This window comes from Triticum dicoccoides, chromosome 6B (genome assembly GCF_002162155.2).
Source record: "Triticum dicoccoides isolate Atlit2015 ecotype Zavitan chromosome 6B, WEW_v2.0, whole genome shotgun sequence".
Taxonomy (NCBI): domain Eukaryota; kingdom Viridiplantae; phylum Streptophyta; class Magnoliopsida; order Poales; family Poaceae; genus Triticum; species Triticum dicoccoides.
Genome location: NC_041391.1, coordinates 158,196,415 through 158,213,487, shown reverse-complemented (window position 1 = coordinate 158,213,487; position 17,073 = coordinate 158,196,415). Strand labels below are relative to the sequence as shown.

Genomic DNA, 17,073 nt, shown 5'->3' with positions numbered 1-17,073 from the left:
GGCTTTGCTTGAAGCAATCTAGGCTGAACTCCTGATCTTGAATCTGCAGCAAGCAGATTAGGGAGGCAAGGTACCAGACATTTAATACTTAATTTTTCTATGCTCAACTAGCATCTGTTTTCTAGGCCTGTGGCTACTTAATGGGGGCAGTAGCAAGTCAGCGTGCTTTGTTATTTTAATCTAGTTAAAAGGTTGGCCAGCCAACGGAAACACTGGAAGGTTGGTCAAATCCAGATCAGAATACAATACTAGCTACCTGTCTGACACTAGCAGGGCATCAGTTGTTTCAGAATAGCAGACCAACATGGCATCCAATGGAAAAAAGCAAACAGAGAAAACATTTTAGAGCAGCACATGCACACCCTTTTTTGTTTTGTACGGTGTAAATTTATTTATCTATATTGACTGTGCACTTATGCAGCTAACAAATTCTTGAAATCGCCAATAGGAACAGGCACACAGTTAATGCAGGCTGATCAAGCAGCCGAATAATAAATTAGAATACAATCTTCGGATAATGATGCTTCAGAAAGAAAATAAATTCGAAGGATATCATGACAAAACTAACAAGTTTCTTCATACTTACAAAATTACCACATGAAGGAAAGGGCAAATCCTATCTCTGTAAAATTTACCACATTTTTTTATTGAGTTACAGTGCTCGAATTGCCACTGACACTGGACACAAGCAGCTGCACAACTAATGCATCAGCAGACAAATAATGAACTAGCATACACCCTTTTATGCATATTAATGCACATCAAGGAAACATCAATGGCAAAATAGCATGACAAAAGCGTAGAAGTCTTTGTGATACTTCCAGAATTATAATATGAAAAGAAGGGTTGCGTAATAGTACTCAGAAAAACTTCAGTATCAAACTCAATCTGCAAAACTCTTGTATCAAACACAGGTGCATACCCACTTCCTCCCCCTCCTTTGGTTCTCTCATCCTCCCAGCTTGGTACGCCAGCCACTACCCAGTCTGGCACCACCTCTTCTCTCATCGGCCATGGCGAAAGCTTTCGACTACCTGAAGAGCATCTTCAGGTTTTTACTCTCTGGCTGGCATCTGTTCGAGCACCTTGCGAGCATCACCCAAACAGTGCGCTGACCCTGATCACCATGCAGAACTGTACCATAGTAGTTGGGCTGATGGAACAGTCAGGAGCATGATTAAGGACAAAAATAAGAATACAGTGAGAAGCACGGGCCTGAATTAAGGTCAAATGTGTAAAGAACACTTCGAGTTATGACGATGAAAAAACGAGCTGGAGCGATAACTGAGAGCTAGAATAAGGTTGTAGTGTGAACATGTACTTGGACAAATAAGTCACACATTTTTACAATATATAAAATAGTCTATTCGAATGACAGAATAATACAGATATATAAAGTTCATAAACATAGAAGTTCATAAACATAGAAGAGAAGCAATCACATAGTATGACACAAGAAAGCCCACTCCAATATGTAAATTGATTAATGAAGTGTGAACATGTTGTTGCCTTGTAAACCGGCCACCAACTCACCATCCTGAGTAACAAGACCAAGGAAACTGTTGACATCGTTGCCTTGAAGAATTCAACGGCTCAGTCTCATTCAAATGTGGCGTACCTTTGGAAAATGCAAAGCAGTCACACCACCAGCCATGGTCATCAATTGATGGTGCCTTGGCGACCGACAGAGTCAGCATAGCTAATCCAGCAAGCTCTTCCTGCAGCAAGCTTGCGTCCAGGCTCCAGCGCCGCTCCGCGATCCTCACAAATTCGTCCATGACATCCCCAAAATGTTGCACGACTATCTGTTCGTACACGGCTCTTATCTGGTTTGCGATCCAGCTTGGGGTGACGAGTGCACTGTCTAGGTCACTTAAAAAGTTATGTACCAGAAACTCCTTGATGGAAAAGGAACCCTCTTCTTGGATGATCTCCCTTAAATCTTCCTTTGAAGGCCCATAGACTGGCACGTAGAAAGAATCAAACTTCGCCTTGTCAATTACACCCTGTCGATCACCGTGAAAGATCAATTACTCATGCCTTCGCAGGTAAACGATAAAACTCTATGCTAGAAAAACTAAGAAAATGTACCTCTGAGGGCTGAGGCCATAATACTTAGAACCTGAGCAAGAATGTCCTAGATGTGAAAGGGGGCGATGCCATCAGAATGCCTTCCTATAATGGAAACAACCATCTGCCCTCCTGTGACTAATTCTTTGGCTCTCAGTTCCAGAAAATGTCTGAAATCCTTCCTGAACTGTTGTGCATAGGCTTCAAGGACCATAGGGAGCTTTTCACGCCTAGCATGCTCATTGATGTAGTAAGCCGGGATCTGGTTCCTTGTTAGAACTTCAGGAGCCTGTGAAGATAAAGGTTTTGATTAGAAAATTGGCAAGTTAATGCAATGGATCGATCCATCAAGCAGTGTCACACTCATACCTTTGAGAGCCAGTGCAGGCTACTGGACGAGCACATAAGATGCACGGAGCTACTAGTGAGAGTCTCTCGTAAAACGACCCTGGTGCGACACCCGTCAGGACCACAGGGTCGTTGATTTGACGGAGCGTGACAAGGCTCTTCACCACCGTGTTGAAGTCATTGTCAGGCAGGTCGTTGAGGAACACACACAGTTCCGGTGGTGGCTGCTGCAACTGAAGACAGTAACCATGGATCGCCTCGACAGCGACCGATACCAGAGCCAGCGCGTTTGGGCCAGAGGAGCAGCCCAAGTCCGCGATCACCATCTTGTCAGGTAACAAGGTGCTGCTGCTGCTGCATAAGTCTATGATGGATCTTTCTACACTAGTAGAAAAACACCTAATAGTCCCGGTTAGTAAGGGCCTTTAGTCCTGGTTCATGAACAGTCCTGGTTCATGAACCGGGACTAATGGGTCGTTACTAATACCTCCACCCATTAGTCCTGGTTCAAACACGAACCGGGACCAATGTGCCACCACGTAGCCCTGTGCGCCGAGCCCAGTCAGGGGTCCTTTGGTCCCAGTTGGTGGTACCAACCGGGACCAAAAGGCATCCACGCATCAGCATTCCAGTGGCTGGGGTTTTTGTTTTTTTCTTGAAAGAAGGGGGGGTTGGGGGTTTTGGGGGGTTAATTTAGGTGTTTCATATATTGTGTTAGCTAGCTAATTAATAGAGAGAAGTGTCCTCTCTTATGTTCGTGCTTGGTCGACGCTACGTACTATATATACATAAGTGATCGAGAGAACCATTGAGTACAGAAGTTCGTCATGCATACCGTGAGAAGTGATCGATCGACCTCTCCTTCTCCGAGGTCGAACAACAAGTTTTCGTATATCATGTATCTGACGCTACTGGCTACATACATGTGCAATATGTATAAGATCTCTTAATTACAATCCCCTAGCAATTGAAATCAATTTGCACATGGTATTCTCCGGATTTATTGATGACGTGGTCAAGAAAGAATCCCGCCAATTCCTCTTGAATTGTTTTCATGCGATCTGGTTCTAGGAGTTCATTCCGCATCTGCCACGTCTAATTTGAAGAAGGGGGTTAATTAATACATATATATATATGAATGAAACTCAACAGAAATGATGGTGTAATAAAATGAAATTATGAATATTATTGCTTACGCATTTCATATTGTCTTTTAGAGTAGCCCCGCTTGTTTTTCAAAGTCGCGTTGTGGATGAACGCGCACACGTAGTATCCACAGAAATCATTCCCTTCTTCCTGCCACAAGCACTTTACGAGAAACAGAGGTCAATCAAACTGATAATGAAGCATTATAAATGACATTGATGAAAGTATAGCTATAGAATCAACGGGAGATGCGCGCAACTAGCTAGCCAGTAGTACTTACTTTCGGGTACGTATATCGCAGCTCCTTCGGCAGTCCCGGAGCTTCTGCGGTGAACTGTTTCCAAACCCTGCAAGACAAAGAAAATAATTATTATTACTTGAGATATCAGAAAATGAACAAAAAGTTGCCGATATGGTGCGATAATGATCGATTGAACTTATTTGTTGAGCAATTTAGTCATGTCCGCATAGGCTTTGGGATCTTTCCGTTTCAAGTCTAAGATGGTTACTAGTCCCCGCTCAAGCTTAATCTCCAGAAGAACATAATGGTACCTGCGCACGCATGCATAACTCATTAATTACATTACTATAACCTCGCTCGAGTAATAAGGAAAACCGAATATGCACACGACAGTAACACTCACTTGCCGTTGTAAGGAAAGAGTATGGTATCTTTGTTTTGATTTTTGATCAACGATCGTAGCAAGTTGTCCTCGGCCTCTTTGACGTCCTTTTTAACCAGAAATTCATCTATGATATTTGTGTTAATGAACCCAATATCATAAATTTCTTGTTTTTTGCACTCAACGATCTTCAATCTGCATAATATATTGAGGATAATTAGTTATAAATACATGAAATGAAAGAGCCGAGCTATATATAGAGACTTAATGACAGAAATAGTACTTACAGACAGTAGCAAAAGACCATTAGTTTATCGAGGGCCTTTTGATTGAAGAACGCGAAGAACTCATCAAATGGAACAGTCAACAGATCATTTGCAACGAGGTCGTGCTCCTCTTTAATATTCAGATACAAAGCATTCGTACCCCCAGACTCTCTGCAGGTTTCCATGTACCAATTATGGAATCTTCGCATCATTGTTGTCAGAGATTTTTCATCTTTGATGAGAGGCTTACCGTACTCGTATCTGTGTTCGTCCACCTCCAAGAAATCAGGAAGTTGATCGTCAGGCAGGTAATCAGCAAGATTGCCATAACCGGCCACCGTCCCCGGAGCATTAGACACATTGAGCGGGGGGCACGATTGTTGTGCTTGTTCGCCGAGCTGGGCAATTTTTTCCCCTTTGCTCGTTCTTTTAACATTTTAGCACTGACAGTAGTTCCCGACCGCTGGGGTTGGAGATATGTCTGTTCAGTAATGCGCTCATAGTTGGTTCTCGGCGGAGACTTTGGTGGTTTCCTCAGGGCATCGATAGTGCGCTTTGCTTTCACCGGATCTACCTTCTCCTCCGGAGGTGGATGTCTCTTTGCTTTCACCCCTTCAAAGAACCCCTTCACGTGGGTCCGCACAATCGTATCGTTTTCCTCCTCGGACCTCTCGTACGGTAACTTCTCTAGAGGCTTGAGAGGTGGACCGTATCTGTATTGCCTCCCGCCTCTGGTTGTGCTGCTAGACGCCGGAGCAGACGGAGCGGCTGCCACGTCTGTCTTCTTTCGTGCTTGCTTACGAGGCGGGGGAGAAGGAGTACGACGCGCCGGAGCAGCCGGGGTGGCGGCGGGTCTCTTCCGCCCTTGCTGGCGAGGCAGAGAAGGAGGAGGCTACTGGCTGCTCGGGAGCGCCGGCGCAGGCGGAGAAGGAGGCGGAGTGTCGCCACGCGTGCCCTGATCATCACTCGCCGGAGGAGGAGCCGGTGGAGGAGGCGGAGTGCCCTGACTCGCCGGAGGAGGAGGAGGAGGAGGCGGAGGCGTCCAGTTCGGAAGGTTGATGAGCTCCTTCGGCCATAGGCATGGAGTCTTCAGAGCAGAACCCAGCCTAGTCTCCCCTTCAGCGGTAGGATGGTCAAGCAGGAGGTCCTCAAATCCCTCCGTTATTTCGTCCACCATCACCTTAGCATATCCTTCTGGAATCGGCCGGCAGTGATAAGTTGCTCCGGATCCAGTAGGATAAACAGAGCCAACAGCCGCCTTGACCTTCAAATTCATCCATCGCGCCATAATGTGGCAATGTTGAGACTCCGTGATAGCATCCACGGGATAGCTGGCAGGAGCCGTCAAGACATGCTCCGGGTGAAGCAGCTCGGTGGAAGCCATGCTGCTTCTCCACTGAGATGGCGGGGTAGCTTCGGGGGAAGCTTCGGCAGGTCGTGTTGGGGAACGTTGTAGAAAATTAAAAAATTTCCTACGGTTTCACCAAGATCCATCTATGAGTTCATCTAAGCAACGAGTCATGGGAGAGAGATTGCATCTACATACCACTTTGTAGATCGCGTGCGGAAGCGTTCAAGAGAACGGTGATGATGGAGTCGTACTCGCCGTGATCCAAATCACCGATGACCAAGTGCCGAACGGACAGCACCTCCGCGTTCAACACACGTACGAAGCGGATGACGTCTCCTCCTTCTTGATCCAGCAAGGGGGAAGGAGAGGTTGATGATGATCCAGCAGCACAACGGCGTGGTGGTGGATGCAGCAGAACTCCGGCAGGGCTTCGCCAAGCTGCTGCGGGAGGAGGACGAGGTGTAGCAAGGGGAGGGAGGCGCCAAGACACAGGGTGCGGCTGCCCTCCCCCTTGCCTTCCTTTATATAGGCCCCCAGGGGGGGCGCAGGCCCTGGGAGATGCAATCTCCCAAGGGGGGCAACGGCCAAGGGGGGTGGAGTGCCCCCCAAGGCAAGTGGTGCGCCCCCCCCCCCCACCTAGGGTTTCCAACCCTAGGCGCAGGGGGGGCCAAGGGGGGGCGCACCAGCCCACTAGGGGCTGGTTCCCCTCCCACTTCAGCCCACGAGACCCTCCGGGATAGGTGGCCCCACCCGGTGGACCCCCGGGACCCTTCCGGTGGTCCCGGTACAATACCGGGTGACCCCGAAACTTTCCCGATGGCCGAAACAACACTTCCTATATATAATTCTTTACCTCCGGACCATTCCGAAACTCCTCGTGACGTCCGGGATCTCATCCGGGACTCCGAACAACATTTGGTTTGCTGCATACTCATATTCATACAACCCTAGCGTCACCGAACCTTAAGTGTGTAGACCCTACGGGTTCGGGAGACATGCAGACATGACCGACACGGCTCTCCGGTCAATAACCAATAGCAGGATCTGGATACCCATGTTGGCTCTCACATACTCCTCGATTATCTCATCGGATGAACCACGATGTCGAGGATTCAAGCAACCCCGTATACTATTCCCTTTGTCAGACGGTACGTTACTTGCCCGAGATTCGATCGTCGGTATCCCAATACCTCGTTCAATCTCGTTACCGGTAAGTCACTTTACTCGTACCGTAATGCATGATCCCGTGACCAGACACTTGGTCACTTTGAGCTCATTATGATGATGCACTACCGAGTGGGCCCAGTGATACCTCTCCGTAATACGGAGTGACAAATCCCAGTCTCGATCCGTGTCAACCCAACAGACACTTTCGGAGATACCTGTAGTGCACCTTTATAGTCACCCAGTTACGTTGTGACGTTTGGTACACCCAAGGCACTTCTACGGTATCCGGGAGTTACACGATCTCGTGGTCTAAGGAAGAGATACTTGACATTGGAAAAGCTCTAGCAAAACGAACTACACGATCTTGTGCTATGCTTAGGATTGGGTCTTGTCCATCACATCATTCTCCTAATGATGTGATCCCGTTGTCAACGACATCTAATGTCCATAGTCAGGAAACCATGACTATCTGTTGACCAACGAGCTAGTCAACTAGAGGCTTACTAGGGACGTATTGTGGTCTATGTATTCACACGTGTATTACGATTTCCGGATAATACAATTATAGCATGAATAAAAGACAATTATCGTGAACAAGGAAATATAATAATAATCCTTTTATTATTGCCTCTAGGGCATATTTCCAACAGTCTCCCACTTGCACTAGAGTCAATAATCTAGTTACATTGTGATGAATCGAACACCCATAGAGTTCTGGTGTTGATCATGTTTTGCTCGCGAAAGAGGTTTAGTCAACGGATCTGCGACATTTAGATCCGTATGTACTTTGCAAATATCTATGTCTCCATCTTGAACATTTTCATGGATGGAGTTGAAATGACGCTTGATGTGCCTGGTCTTCTTGTGAAACCTGGGCTCCTTGGCAAGGGCAATAGCTCCAGTGTTGTCACAGAAGAGTTTGATCGGCCCCGACGCATTGGGTATGACTCCTAGGTCGATGATGAACTCCTTCACCCAGATTGCTTCATGCGCTGCCTCCGAGGCTACCATGTACTGCGCTTCACATGTAGATCCCGCCACAATGCTCTGCTTGCAGCTGCACCAGCTTACTGCCCCACCATTTAACATATACACGTATCTGGTTTGTGACTTAGAGTCATCCAGATCTGTGTCGAAGCTAGCGTCGACGTAACCCTTTACGACGAGCTCTTCGTCACCTCCATAAACGAGAAACATGTCATTTGTCCTTCTCAGGTACTTCAGGATATTCTTGACCGCTGTCCAGTGTTCCTTGCCGGGATTACTTTGGTACCTTCCTACCAAACTTACGGCAAGGTTTACATCAGGTCTGGTACACAGCATGGCATACATAATAGATCCTATGGCTGAGGCATAGGGGATGACACTCATCTCTTCTTTATCTTTTGCCGTGGTCGGGCATTGAGCCGAGGTCAATCTCACACCTTGCAATACAGGCAAGAACCCTTTCTTGGATTGATCCATTTTGAACTTCTTCAAAATCTTATCAAGGTATGTGCTTTGTGAAAGACCTATGAGGCGTCTCGATCTATCCCTATAGATCTTGATGCCTAATATGTAAGCAGCTTCTCCAATGTCCTTCATTGAAAAACACTTATTCAAGTAGGCCTTAATGCTGTCCAAGAATTCTATATCATTTCCCATCAAAAGTATGTCATCTACATATAATATGAGAAATGCTACAGAGCTCCCACTCACTTTCTTTTAAACGCAGGCTTCTCCATAAGTCTGCATAAACCCAAACACTTTGATCATCTCATCAAAGCGAATGTTCCAACTCCGAGATGCTTGCACCAGCCCATAAATGGATCGCTAGAGCTTGCATACTTTGTTAGCATTCTTAGGATCGACAAAACCTTCCGGCTGCATCATATACAGCTCTTCCTTAAGATAACTGTTAAGGAATGCCGTTTTGACGTCCATCTGCCATATCTCATAATCATAGTATGCGGCAATTGCTAACATGATTCGGACCGACTTAAGCTTCGCTACGGGAGAGAAAGTCTCATCATAGTCAACCCCTTGAACTTGCCGATAACCCTTAGCGACAAGTCGAGCTTTATAGGTGGTGACATTACCATCCGCGTTCGTCTTCTTCTTAAAGATCCATTTGTTTTCTATCGGTTGCCGATCATCGGGCAAGTCAGTCAAAGTCCATACTTTGTTTTCATACATGGATTCTATCTCGGATTGCATGGCTTCTAGCCATTTGTTGGAATCTAGGCCCGCCATCGCTTCTTCATAGTTCGAAGGTTCACCATTGTCTAACAACATGATTTCCAGGACAGGGTTGCCATACCACTCTGGTGTGGAACGTGTCCTTGTGGACCTACGAAGTTCAGTAGCAACTTGATCTGAAGTACCTTGATCATCATCATTAATTTCCTCTCCAGTCGGTGTAGGCACCAGAGGAACATTTTCCTGGGCTGCACTACTTTCCGGTTCAAGAGGTAGTACTTCATCGAGTTCTACTTTCCTCCCACTTACTCCTTTCGAGAGAAACTCTTTTTCCAGAAAGGATCCGTTCTTGGCAACAAAGATCTTGCCTTCGGATCTAAGGCAGAAGGTATACCCAATGGTTTCCTTAGGGTATCCTATGAAGACACATTTTTCCGACTTGGGTTCGAGCTTTTCAGGTTGAAGTTTCTTGACATAAGCATCGCATCCCCAAACTTTTAGAAACGACAGCTTAGGTTTCTTCCCAAACCATAATTCATACGGTGTCGTCTCAACGGATTTAGACGGTGCCCTATTTAAAGTGAATGTAGCTGTCTCTAGAGCGTATCCCCAAAATGATAGCGGTAAATCAGTAAGAGACATCATAGATCGCACCATATCCAATAGAGTGCGATTACGATGTTCAGACACACCGTTACGCTGAGGTGTTCCAGGCGGCATGAGTTGCGAAACAATTTCGTATTTCCTTAAGTGCGTACCAAATTCGTGACTTAAATATTCTCCTCCACGATCTGATCGTAAGAATTTTATCTTTCGGTCACGTTGATTCTCTACTTCATTCTGAAATTCCTTGAACTTTGCAAAGGTCTTAGACTTGTGTTTCATCAAGTATACATACCCATATCTACTCAAGTCATCAGTGAGAGTGAGAACATAACGATATCCTCCGCGAGCCTCAACGCTCATTGGACCGCACACATCGGTATGTATGATTTCTAATAAGTTGGTTGCTCGCTCCATTGTTCCGGAGAACGGAGTCTTGGTCATTTTGCCCATGAGGCATGGTTCGCATGTGTCAAATGATTCATAATCGAGAGACTCTAAAAGTCCATCAACATGGAGCTTCTTCATGCGCTTGACACCATTGTGACCAAGGAGGCAGTGCCAAATGTATGTGGGACTATCGTTATCAACTTTACATCTTTTGGTATTCACACTATGAATATGTGTAACATTACGTTCGAGATTCATTAAGAATAAACCATTGACCATTGGGGCATGACCATAAAACATATCTCTCATATAAATAGAACAACCATTATTCTCGGATTTAAATGAGTAGCCATCTCGCATCAAACGAGATCCAGATACAATGTTCATGCTCAAACTTGGCACTAAATAACAATTATTGAGGTTTATAACTAATACCGTGGGTAAATGTAGAGGTAGCGTGCCGACGACGATCACATCGACCTTGGAACCATTCCCGACGCGCATCGTCACCTCGTCCTTTGCCAGTCTCCGCTTATTCCGCAGCTCCTGCTGTGAGTTACAAATATGAGCAACGGCACCGGTATCAAATACCCAGGAGTTACTACGAGTACTGGTAAGGTACACATCAATTACATGTATATCACATATACCTTTAGTGTTGCCGACCTTCTTGTCTGCTAAGTATTTGGGGCAGTTCCACTTCCAGTGACCCTTCCCTTTGCAATAAAAGCACTCAGTCTCAGGCTTGGGTCCATTCTTTGACTTCTTCCCGGCAACTGGCTTACCGGGCGCGGCAACATCTTTGCCGTCCTTCTTGAAGTTCTTCTTACCCTTGCCCTTCTTGAACTTAGTGGTCTTATTGACCATCAACACTTGATGTTCTTTCTTGATTTCAACCTCTGCTGACTTCAGCATTGAAAATACTTTAGGAATGGTCTTCACCATCCCCTGCATATTGTAGTTCAGCACAAAGCTCTTGTAGCTTGGTGGGAGCGACTGAAGGATTCTGTCAATGACCGCCTCGTCCGGGAGGTTGATCTCCAGCTAGGACAGGCGGTTGTGCAACCTAGACATTTTGAGTATGTGCTCACTGACAGAACTGTTTTCCTCCATCTTACAACTATAGAACTTGTCGGAGACTTCATATCTCTCGACCCGGGCATGAGCTTGAAAAACCATTTTCAGCTCCTCGAACATCTTATATGCTCCGTGTCGCTCAAAATGCTTTTAGAGCCCCGGTTCTAAGCTGTAAAGCATGCCACACTGAACGAGGGAGTAATCATCAGCACGTGACTGCCAAGCGTTCATAACTTCTTGGTTCTCTGGGATGGGTGCTTCACCTAGCGGTGCTTCTAGGACATAATCTTTCTTGGCTGCTATGAGGATGATCCTCAGGTTCCGGACCCAGTCCGAATAGTTTCTGCCATCATCTTTCAGCTTGGTTTTCTCTAGGAACGCGTTGAAGTTCATGTTGACATGAGCGTTGGCCATTTGATCTATAAGACATATTTTGCAAAGGTTTTAGACTAAGTTCATGATAATTAAGTTCATCTAATCAAATTATTTAATGGACTCCCACTCAGATTAGACATCCCTCTAGTCATCTAAGTGTTACACGATCCGAGTCGAGTAGGCCGTGTCCAATCATCACGTGAGACGGACTAGTCATCATCGGTGAACATCTCCATGTTGATCGTATCTTCCATACGACTCATGTTCGACCTTTCGGTCTCTTGTGTTCCGTGGCCATGTCTGTACATGCTAGGCTCGTCAAGTTAACCCTAAGTGTTTATGCATGTGTAAAACTGTCTTACACCCGTTGTATGTGAACGTAAGGATCTATCACACTCGATCATCACGTGGTGCTTCGAAACGACGAACTTTAGCAACGGCGCACAGTTAGGGGGAACACTTTCTTGAAATTGTTATAAGGGATCATCTTATTTACTACCGTCGTTCTAAGTAAACAAGATGCATAGACATAATAAACATCACATGCAATTATATAAAGTAGTGACATGATATGGCCAATATCATATAGCTCCTTCGATCTCCATCTTCGGGGCTCCATGATCATCTTCGTCACCGGCATGACACCATGATCTCCATCATCGTGTCTTCATGAAGTTGTCACGCCAACGACTACTTCTACTTCTATGGCTAACGCGTTTATCAATAAAGTAAAGTAATTTACATGGCGTTCTTCAATGACACGCAGGTCATACAAAAAATAAAGACAACTCCTATGGCTCCTGCCGGTTGTCATACTCATCGACATGCAAGTCGTGATTCCTATTACAAGAACATGATCTCATACATCACAATATATCATTCATCATTCATCACAACTTCTGGCCATATCACATCACATGACAATTGCTCTAAAAACAAGTTAGACGTCCTCTAATTGTTGTTGCATCTTTTACGTGGCTGCAATTGGGTTCTAGCAAGAACGTTTTCTTACCTACGAATAACCACAACGTGATTTTGTCAACTTCTATTTACCCTTCATAAGGACCCTTTTCATCTAATCGCTCCAACTAAAGTAGGAGAGACAGACACCTGCTAGCCACCTTATGCAACTAGTGCATGTCAGTCGGTGGAACCTATCTCACGTAAGCGTACGTGTAAGGTCAGTCCGGGCCGCTTCATCCCACAATACCGCTGAAGCAAGAAAAGACTAGTAGCGGCAAGCAAGTTGACAAGATCTACGCCCACAACAAAATTGTGTTCTACTCGTGCAATAGAGAACTACGCATAGACCTAGCTCTGATACCACTGTTGGGGAACGTTGCAGAAAATTAAAAAATTTCCTACGGTTTCACCAAGATCCATCTATGAGTTCATCTAAGCAACGAGTCATGGGAGAGAGATTGCATCTACATACCACTTTGTAGATCGCGTGTGGAAGCGTTCAAGAGAACGGTGATGATGGAGTCGTACTCGCCGTGATCCAAATCACCAATGACCAAGTGCCGAACGGACAGCACCCCCGCGTTCAACACACGTACGGAGCAGATGACGTCTCCTCCTTCTTGATCCAGCAAGGGGGAAGGAGAGGTCGATGATGATCCAGCAGGACAACGGCGTGGTGGTGGATGCAGCAGAACTCCGGCAGGGCTTCGCCAAGCTGCTGCGGGAGGAGGACGAGGTGTAGCAGGGGGAGAGAGGCGCCAAGACACAGGGTGCGGCTGCCCTCCCCCTTGCCCTCCTTTATATAGGCCCCCAGGGGGGGCGCCGGCCCTGGGAGATGCAATCTCTCAAGGGGGGCGGCGGCCAAGGGGGTGGAGTGCCCCCCAAGGCAAGTGGTGCGCCCCCCTCCCCCCACCTAGGGTTTCCAACCCTAGGCGCAGGGGGCCCAAGGGGGGCGCACCAGCCCACTAGGGGCTGGTTCCCCTCCTACTTCAGCCCACGGGGCCCTCCGGGATAGGTGGCCCCACCCAATGGACCCCTGGGACCCTTCCGGTGGTCCCGGTACAATACCGGGTGCCCCAAAACTATCCCGATGGCCGAAACAACACTTCCTATATATACTTCTTTACCTCTGGACCATTCCGGAACTCCTCGTGACGTCCGGGATCTCATCCGGGACTTCGAACAACATTCGGTTTGCTGCATACTCATATTCATACAACCCTAGCGTCACCGAACCTTAAGACCCTACGGGTTCGGGAGACATGCAGACATGACCGAGACGGCTCTCCGGTCAATAACCAATAGCGGGATCTGGATACCCATGTTGTCTCCCACATACTCCTCGATGATCTCATCGGATGAACCACGATGTCGAGGATTCAAGCAACCCCGTATACTATTCCCTTTGTCAGACGGTATGTTACTTGCCCGAGATTCGATCGTTGGTATCCCAATACCTCGTTCAATCTCGTTACCGGTAAGTCACTTTTCTCGTACCGTAATGCATGATCCCGTGACCAAACACCTGGTCACTTTGAGCTCATTATGATGATGCACTACCGAGTGGGCCCAGTGATACCTCTCCGTAATACGGAGTGACAAATCCCAGTCTCGATCCGTGTCAACCCAACAGACACTTTCGGAGATACCTGTAGTGCACCTTTATAGTCACCCAGTTACGTTGTGACGTTTGGTACACCCAAGGCACTTCTACGGTATCCGGGAGTTACACGATCTCATGGTCTAAGGAAGAGATACTTGACATTGGAAAAGCTCTAGCAAAACGAACTACACAATCTTGTGCTATGCTTAGGATTGGGTCTTGTCCATCACATCATTCTCCTAATGATGTGATCCCGTTGTCAACGACATCTAATGTCCATAGTCAGGAAACCATGACTATCTGTTGACCAACGAGCTAGTCAACTAGAGGCTTACTAGGGACGTATTGTGGTCTATGTATTCACACGTGTATTACGATTTCCGGATAATACAATTATAGCATGAATAAAAGACAATTATCATGAACAAGGAAATATAATAATAATCCTTTTATTATTGCCTCTAGGGCATATTTCCAACAGGTCGTTTGCTGCAATCTGCTGCTTCTCGTTCCTTTGCTTGTTCCTCTAGCCCCATTACCCTTTCGTGCAGCGCCTGCAGTTGGCCCTGCTCTAGTTTCTTCCTCCTCTCGTGGGTTTTGTAACCCCCTCCGTCCGGAAAACCAACCTCCACGGAATGGAGCCTGGCGTGCCTCGTGTCCGTCTAGGGTGCTCAGGATTCCCGAGGGCCATTATGAGCTCGTCCTTCTCCCTGTCTGGTTGAACGTCCCTTTCTGCGCTGCATTGATATAGTGTCGAAGGTTCTTGACTGGTATTTCCAGTTGCTCATCCGTCCAACGGCACATCCCTGATACAGGGTCCAAGGTTCCGCCAGCCTCGAAGAACCAAGTCCAGCAACGGTCTGGCCATCTCATTTTCTCTAGTTCGATCCCATTTTCAAGCAAATCATTCTCCTCCTTGGACCACATAGGCCGGGCTTTAAGGTAGCCACCTGACCCCGTGCGATGGTGAAGCTTCTTATTCGCAGCATTTTCCTTGTTCGTCGCCGACATCTTCTTACTCTTTTCCGATGTCTTGTGGGCCACAAATGCGGGCCAGTGATCTTTGATCTTCTCATATTTGCTGATGAATTCTGGTGTCTTTTTTTCGACAAAATGGTTCAACTCTTTCCTCCACCTCCTGAATAGGGTTGCCATCTTCTTAAGAGCACAAGACTTGATTAATTGCTCTTTAACTGGCTTCTCCGGATCCTCCTCTGGCGGTAGGGTGAAATTTGCCTTCAGCTGAGTCCAAAGATCTTCTTTCTGCATATCATTGACATAAGACACCTCAGGGTCGTCCTTAGGCTTATACCATTACTGGATGCTGATCGGGATCTTGTCCCTAACAAGAACCCCGCACTGAGCAGAAAATGCGCGCTTTGTCCGGATGGGTTCAATCGGTTCGCCCTCGGGCGTGATTTCTATGATCTCAAACCTTTCATCCGAGCTCAACTTTTTCTTTGGGCCTCGTCTCCTTACCGAAGTTGTGCTCGATCCGGAGGGCTAGAAATTAAAAGGAAGAAAGACGAGAGTAATTAATATGTGTACATATACCAAAACAGTGGATGCACCAATTAACTAGCTAGTCAGCAAGGGCTTAACTAATATATATATACCTGGGCGGACTCGGTTCAGTCACCAGAGCAGTCAGCACGGTCTCCTTCTTGTACCTCCATTGGGTCATCACCGGAGCCATCATGAACATAGCCCTCTTCTTGTACCGGCATTAATGGGCCGGAGCCATCATGAACATAGCCCTCTTCTTCACCCAGTCCTTCTTCCTGACCAACGACGTCGTTGAAAAATGACGCAATGACATCAGTTCCTTCTGCGATCATCTCCCCCAACATCGCTTCTGTTGCTTCGTCTCGGTAGTGCTCCATATAGTTTCTGCAAATATTTACAACATGTCAATTATTATTCAAACATGGTACAGATGGATATATATTAGTGGCAAACGTAGAACTAGCTAGCTAATCACAATAAGGAATCATGTTAGTGGCCTCGACGCTGCTTCTCTAGGGTTTGGGATCGCCTCGACACAACGCTTCAAGGGTTTGGGGTGGCCTCGACGACAACGCTCTTTTAATTTGGTAAATTTGGGTGGCCTCGAGAGTTTTGGTGGAGCGAGAGGGCCGAGGTCGGTGCTGCCGTTGTATAGGTTATCACGGTCGAGAGGGGGTATATATATCGACCGCCCCTCATGTCGAAGTTATCTCGAGGGGGCGGCGAGGGCGAAGGCGAGCAGCCTGACGGTGACAGACCCGATAAAACATAAGAAAACGAAGAAGAAATAAAAAGAGGAGAAGAAGAAAGGAATAGAGGAGAAGATCGAAGAAAAAAATAAGAAAAAAAAGAGCAGTAGAAGAAAGGAATAGAGGAGAAGAAGAAAAAATAGAAAAAATTCTATTTTTTCTTCTTCTCCTCTATTCCTTTCTTCTTCTCCTCTTCCTTTTCTTCTTTTTTGTTCTTCTTATTTATTTCTCCTCTATTCCTTTCTTTCTTCTTCTCCTCTTCTTTTTCTTCTTCTCCCTCGAGAAAGGAAAATAATTAAGGAAAAGGAAGAAAAGAGGAAGAAGGAAGAAGGAAGAAGAAGAAGAAAGGAATAGAGGACAAGAAGAAAAAATATAAATTTTTTTCTATTTTTTCTTCTTCTCCTCTATTCCTTTCTTCTTCTCCTCTTCTTTTTCTTCTTTTTTCTTCTTCTTATTTATTTCTCCTTTTCTTTTCCTCTCCTCTTCTTCTCCTTTCTTCTCTTCTTATTTTCCTTTTTCCTCTCATTCTTTTTCTTCTTCTTCTTCCTTCTTCCTTCTTCCTCTTTTCTTCCTTTTCCTTATTTTACTTTTTCCTCTACACTAACCTAATTAAAATGCACTAACCTAAAATCGATATCTACTAACAACCTAAATAAAA

The 17,073-nt window shown here is 46.1% G+C and overlaps 1 pseudogene; it reads right to left on the bottom strand.

Annotated features, from left to right (window-relative positions):
• Positions 1-1,483: 1,483 nt before the first annotated feature.
• LOC119320958 overlaps positions 1,484-17,073 on the bottom strand; it is a 32,792-nt pseudogene continuing 17,202 nt past the window's right edge.